This window comes from Hyla sarda, chromosome 8, assembly GCF_029499605.1.
Source record: "Hyla sarda isolate aHylSar1 chromosome 8, aHylSar1.hap1, whole genome shotgun sequence".
NCBI classification, from domain to species: Eukaryota; Metazoa; Chordata; class Amphibia; order Anura; family Hylidae; genus Hyla; species Hyla sarda.
Window position 1 is genome coordinate 195,649,463 of NC_079196.1, and position 8,254 is coordinate 195,657,716.

An 8,254-nucleotide genomic window follows, 5' to 3' on the forward strand; every position below is an offset into this window, starting at 1 on the left:
AAGGATGCAAGTTACCATAAAATTTTACCACTAAGTTAAAGTAGAATATGTCACGAAAAAACAATCTCGGAATCAGAATGATAACTAAAAGCATTCCAGAGTTATTAATGTTTAAAGTGACAGTGGTCAGAATTGCAAAAAACGCTCCGGTCCTTAAGGTATAAAATGGCCTGGTCCTTAAGGGGTTAAGGAGAGCACCAAATGAAATTTCGAACCTAACAAAGCTACACAATCCTTTGTTGGGGGGAAAGCCCAAGCCCAAGCCCAAGCCCAAGCCCAAGCCCAAGCCCAAGCCCAAGCCCAAGCCCAAGCCCAAGCCCAAGCCCAAGCCCAAGCCCAAGCCCAAGCCCAAGCCCAAGCCCAAGCCCAAGCCCAAGCCCAAGCCCAAGCCCAAGCCCAAGCCCAAGCCCAAGCCCAAGCCCAAGCCCAAGCCCAAGCCCAAGCCCAAGCCCAAGCCCAAGCCCAAGCCCAAGCCCAAGCCCAAGCCCAAGCCCAAGCCCAAGCCCAAGCCCAAGCCCAAGCCCAAGCCCAAGCCCAAGCCTGTCCCACGTAAACATATCTTCTTGAGGAGAGCATCAAAACGAATGAAAAATCTTATAATGTAAGCAATTGCGTTGTTCAAAAAATATACATATAAAACCCAAACATGCAGAGGACTACTTTCCTTTTAAACGACATTTATTCTTGAGAAGAATGCAAAAACACATACATTTTGTAGCCTATGTAATACTTTACTAAGTTGCGATAATATAGACCCTAACTGGGAAAAAACTCCATAAGATCAAATGAACCTTATCAAGGATAATGGCTATCTGGTATATTTCAAACTAAAGGGAGCATGAAATGATGTTTAAAATCTTACAGACTGCAAAATTATATTCCTAAACATTTTCCTTGTTTTTTTTTTTATCTAAAGCCGAGGAACGTGCTCTCGATTCACCCAAAGTGCAAGAAAAAGTGCAAACGTGTTACACTAAAAAAAACGTGCACAAAGGATGCGGTCTATCGCAAGCCCTTCTCCGATAGGAGAGAGGCCCCCCAACAAACCTTACCCTTCGCCTCCGGACCAAAAGGTACCTGCGAGGTTCCAGGTTCAATGTCCCTTTTCGCCGAAGCTACTAGGGGACCACAAATGCTCCCGGCATCCCCCTTGGCGTTAGCCAAGGTATCTGCCCGCAGAGCCGATAACGGTAGGTACCCTGCCAAAGCAGGAGTACCCGGGGTGTTTGCAGGGAGGTGCGGAGCCTAATGGCCACACACACCTCCCCTAGACCGCCAGGAGGAACACCCAGAAGGGCTACCGCATCCTGACAAATCCTGTGAACACACAACACGCAAAAAGTGACACAGTGAGACAAAAAGAAATAAATAAGTGAATGTGTGCAGATATACTGCCCGGACATCCGGCCGGATCTATAAAAATTTCTCTGATCCTAGCCAGAAGGCCGGGAATCAAGAGGTGAGTGCCACAAGGTGAAGAGATTATGGTGCCCGTGCTTCAACTCAGTGAGCCCATCCTCCCAGTGAGTTTCGGCACCTCGGGGTCACCACTCCCCGAGGCACAAAATTACCTCAGCTCTAGACCCTCTCAGCCTCATGGCGAGACCCGTAGGGAAGAGGTCACATTGGGGCAGCCGTCGAGCTGATTCCTCAGAACCAGCCCCGGAAAGCCCTGGTACACCTGCATCCTCCATGCAGCACCCATCCCCACCAGCATGAAAACTGGTAAGAACAGATACTACACTTGATCTTAGCCAAAAGATCAAGTGTAGTATTTAACAAAACTAAACTCTCTAATAAACATTCAATCTTGAGACAAAAACCCAAACCCTACTTATCCTGGTACATTTCAACTTAAGGAGAGCACCAATTGACATTTCAAATCTTACAAGCTACACAACCCTAACCCTAACCCTGTCCCATGTAAACATATCTTCTTGAGGAGAGCATCAAAAGGAATGAAAAATCTTATGATGTAAGCAATTGCGTTGTTGAAAAAATATACATATAAAACCCAAACATGCAGAGGACTACTTTCCTTTTAAAAGACATTTATTCTTGAGAAGAATGCAAAAACACATACATTTTGTAGCCTATGTAATACTTTACTAAATTGCGATAATATATACCCTAACAGGGAAAAAACTCCATAAGATCAAATGAACCTTATCAAGGATAATGGCTACCTGGTATATTTCAAACTAAAGGGAGCATGAAATGACATTTAAAATCTTACAAACTGCAAAATTATATTTCTAAACATTTTTTTTTTTTTTTCATTAACAGAACCAAACTCTCTAATACACATTCAATCTTGAGACAAAAACCCAAACCCTACTTATCCTGGTACATTTCAACTTAAGGAGAGCACCAATTGACATTTCAAATCTTACAAGCTACATAATCCTTTATTGGGGAAACCCTAACCCTAACCCTAACCCTAACCCTAACCCTAACCCTAACCCTAACCCTAACCCTAACCCTAACCCTAACCCCAACCCCAACCCTGTCCCATGTAAACATATCTTCTTGAGGAGAGCATCAAAAGGAATGAAAAATCTTATAATGTAAGCAATTGCGTTGCTGAAAAAGTATACATATAAAACTCAAACATGCAGAGGACTACTTTCCTTTTAAAAGACATTTATTCTTGAGAAGAATGCAAAAACACATACATTTTGTAGCCTATGTAATACTTTACTAAGTTGCGATAATATATACCCTAACAGGGAAAAAACTCCATAAGATCAAATGAACCTTATCAAGGATAATGGCTATCTGGTATATTTCAAACTAAAGGGAGCATGAAATGACATTTAAAATCTTGCAGACTGCTAAATTATATTCCTAAACATTTTCCTTTTTTTTTTTTTTCATTAACAAAACTAAAATCTCTAATAAACATTCAATCTTGAGACAAAAACCCAAACCAATACCCCCCCCATTACTACCAATACCCCCCTATTACTACCAATACCCCCCCATTACTACCAATACCCCCCATTACTAACATCATTACTAGCAATACCCCCCCATTACTACCAATGCCCCCATTACTACCAATACCCCCCCATTACTACCAATACCCCCCATTACTACCAATACCCCCCATTACTACCAATACCCCCCATTACTAACACCATTACTAGCAATACCCCCCATTACTACCAATACCCCCCATTACTACCAATACCCCCCATTACTAAAACCATTACTACCAATACCCCCCCATTACTACCAATAACCCCCATTACTTCCAATACCCCCCCCATTACTAACACCATTACTAGCAATACCCCCCCATTACTACCAATACCCCCCCATTACTACCAATACCCCCATTACTACCAATACCCCCCCATTACTACCAATACCCCCATTACTACCAATACCCCCCCATTACTACCAATACCCCCCATTACTACCAATACCCCCCCATTACTACCAATACCCCCCATTATTACCAATACCCCCCATTACTACCAATACCCCCCATTACTAGCAATACCCCCCATTACTACCAATACCCCCCCATTACTACCAATACCACCCATTACTACCAATACCCCCCATTACTACCAATACCCCCCATTACTACCAATACCCCCCATTACTACCAATACACCCCATTACTACCAATACCCCCCATTACTACCAATATCCCCCCATTACTACCAATACCCCCCCATTACTACCAATACCCCCCCATTACTAACAATACCCCCCCATTACTACCAATACCCCCGCATTACTAACATCATTACTAGCAATACCCCCCATTACTACCAATACCCCCCATTACTAACACCATTACTACCAATACCCCCCATTACTACCAATACCCCCCATTACTACCAATACCCCACCATTACTACCAATACCCCCCCATTACTAACAATACCCCCCATTACTACCAATACCCCCCCATTACTACCAATACCCCCCATTACTACCAATACCCCCCATTATTACCAATACCCCCCCATTACTACCAATACCCCCCATTACTACCAATACCCCCCATTACTACCATACACCCCCATTACTACCAATACCCCCCATTACTACCAATACCCCCCCCATTACTATCAATACCAACCATTATAACCAATACCCCCCCATTACTACCAATACCCCCAATTACTACCAATAACCCCAATTACTACCAATACACCCCCATTACTACCAATACCCCCCATTACTACCAATACCCCCCCCATTACTATCAATACCCCCCATTATTACCAATACCCCCCCATTACTACCAATACCCCCCCATTACTACCAATACCCCCCCATTACTACCAATACCCCCCCATTACTACCAATACCCCCCATTACTACCAATACCCACCATTACTACCAATACCCCCCATTACTACCAATACCCCCCATTACTACCAATACCCCCCATTACTACCAATACTCCCCCATTAATACCAATACCCCCCATTACTACCAATACCCCCCATTACTACCAATACCCCCCCATTACTACCAATACCCCCCATTACTACCAATACCCCCCCATTACTACCAATACCCCCCATTACTATCAATACCCCCCATTACTACCAATACCCCCATTACTACCAATACCCCCCCTTTATTACCAATACCCCCCATTACTACCAATACCCCCCCATTACTACCAATACCCCCTTTACTACCAATACCCCCCATTACTAACACCATTACTAGCAATACCCCCCCATTACTACCTATCCCCCCCATTACTAACACCATTACTACCAATATCCCCCCATTAGTACCAATACCCCCCCATTACTACCAATACCCCCCCATTCCTACCAATACCCCCCATTACTATCAATACCCCCCATTACTACCAATACCCCCCATTACTACCAATACCCCCCATTATTACCAATACCCCCCATTACTACCAATACCCCCCATTACTACCAATACCCCCCATTACTAACATCATTACTAGCAATACCCCCCATTACAACCAATACCCCCCCCATTACTAACACCAATACTACCAATACCCCCCCATTACTAACACCATTACTAGTAATCCCCCCATTACTACCAATACCCCCCATTACTACCAATACCCCTCATTACTACCAATTACACCCCATTATTACCAATACCCCCCATTACTACCAATACCCCCCCATTATTACCAATACCCCCCATTACTACCAATACCCCCCATTACTACCAATACCCCCATTACTACCAATACCCCCCCATTACTACCAATACCCCCCCCATTACTACCAATACCCCCCCATTACTACCAATACTCCCCATTACTACCAATACCCCCCCATTACTACCAATACCCCCCCCATTAATACCAATAACCCCCATTATTACCAATACCCCCCCATTACTACCAATACCCCCCATTACTACCAATACCCCCCATTACTACCAATACCCCCCATTACTACCAATACACCCCCATTACTACCAATACCCCCCATTACTACCAATACCCCCCATTACTATCAATACCCCCATTATTACCAATACCCCCCCATACTACCAATACCCCCAATTACTACCAATAACCCCCATTACTACCAATTTACCCCCATTACTACCAATACCCCTCATTACTACCAATACCCCCCCATTACTACCAATACCCACCATTACTACCAATACCCCCCCATTACTACCAATACCCCCCCCCCATTACTATCAATACCCCCCCATTACTACCATTACCCTCCCATTACTACCAATACCCCCCCATTACTACCAATACCCCCCCATTATTACCAATACCCCCCATTACTACCAATACCCCCCCATGACAACCAATACCCCCCATTACTACCAATACCCCCAATTACTACCAATAACCCCCATTACTACCAATACACCCCCATTACTACCAATACCCCCCATTACTACCAATACCCCCCCATTACTACCAATACCCACCATTACTACCAATACCCCCCCATTACTATCAATACCCCCCCCATTACTACCATACCCCCCATTACTACCAATACCCTCCCATTACTACCAATACCCCCCCATTACTACCAATACCCCCCCATTATTACCAATACCCCCCATTACTACCAATACCACCCCATGACAACCAATACCCCCCCCATTACTACCAATACCCCCCATTACTACCAATACCCCCCCATTACTACCAATACCCCCCATTACTACCAATACCCCCCCATTACTACCAATACCCCCCATTACTACCAATACCCCCCCAATACTATCAATACCCCCATTACTACCAATACCCCCATTACTACCAATAACCCCCCTTTATTACCAATACCCCCCATTACTACCAATACCCCCCCATTACTACCAATACCCCCTTTACTACCAATACCCCCCATTACTAACACCATTACTAGCAATACCCCCCCCATTACTACCTATCCCCCCCCATTACTAATACCATTACTACCAATATCCCCCCATTAGTACCAATACCCCCCCATTACTACCAATACCATCCATTCCTACCAATACCCCCCCATTACTATCAATACCCCCCCATTACTAGCAATACCCACCCATTACTACCAATACCCCCCATTACTACCAATACCCCCCCATTACTACCAATACCCCCCATTATTACCAATACCCCCCCATTACTACCAATACCCCCATTACTACCAATACCCCCCATTACTACCAATACCCCCCATTACTACCAATACCCCCCCCATTACTACCAATACCCCCCATTACTACCAATACCCCCATTACTACCAATACCCCCGCATTACTTACATCATTACTAGCAATACCCCCCATTACTACCAATACCCCCCATTACTACCAATACCCCACCATTACTACCAATAACCCCCATTACTACCAATACCCCCCCATTACTACCAATACCCCCCATTACTACCAATACCCCCCCAATACTATCAATACCCCTCATTACTACCAATACCCTCCCATTACTACCAATACCCCCCCCCATTACTACCAATACCCCCCCATTATTACCAATACCCCCCATTACTACCAATACCCCCCCAATACTATCAATACCCCCCATTACTACCAATACCCTCCCATTACAACCAATACCCCCCCCATTACTACCAATACCCACCATTACTACCAATACCCCCCCATTACTACCAATACCCCCCATTACTACCAATACCCCCCCAATACTATCAATACCCCCCATTACTACCAATACCCTCCCATTACTACCAATACCCCCCCCCATTACTACCAATACCCCCCCATTATTACCAATACCCCCCATTACTACCAATACCCCCCCATGACAACAAATACCCCCCCATTACTACCAATACCCCCCATTACTACCAATACCCCCCCATTACTACCAATACCCCTCATTACTACCAATACCCCCCCATTACTACCAATATCCCCCATTACTACCAATACCCCCCCAATACTATCAATACCCCCCATTACTACCAATACCCCCCATTACTACCAATAACCCCCCTTTATTACCAATACCCCCCCCATTACTACCAATACCCCCCCATTACTACCAATACCCCCTTTACTACCAATACCCCCCATTACTAACACCATTACTAGCAATACCCCCCCATTACTACCTATCCCCCCCCATTACTAACACCATTACTACCAATATCCCCCCATTAGTACCAATACCCCCCCATTACTACCAATACCATCCATTCCTACCAATACTCCCCCATTACTATCAATACCCCCCCATTACTAGCAATACCCACCCATTACTACCAATACCCCCCATTACTACCAATACCCCCCCATTACTACCAATACCCCCCATTATTACCAATACCCCCCATTACTACCAATACCTCCCCATTACTACCAATACCCCCCATTACTACCAATACCCCCCCATTACTAACATCATTACTAGCAATACCCATCATTACTACCAATACCCCCCATTACTAACACCATTACTACCAATACCCCCCCATTACTAACACCATTACTAGTAATACCCCCCCATTACTACCAATACCCCCCATTACTACCAATACCCCCCCATTACTACCAATACCCCCCCATTACTACCAATACCCCCCATTATTACCAATACCCCCCCATTACTACCAAACCCCCCATTACTACCAATACCCCCATTACTACCAATACACCCCCATTACTACCAATACCCCCCATTACTACCAATACCCCCCATTACTATCAATACCCCCCATTATTACCAATACCCCCCCATTACTACCAATACTCCCAATTACTACCAATAACCCCC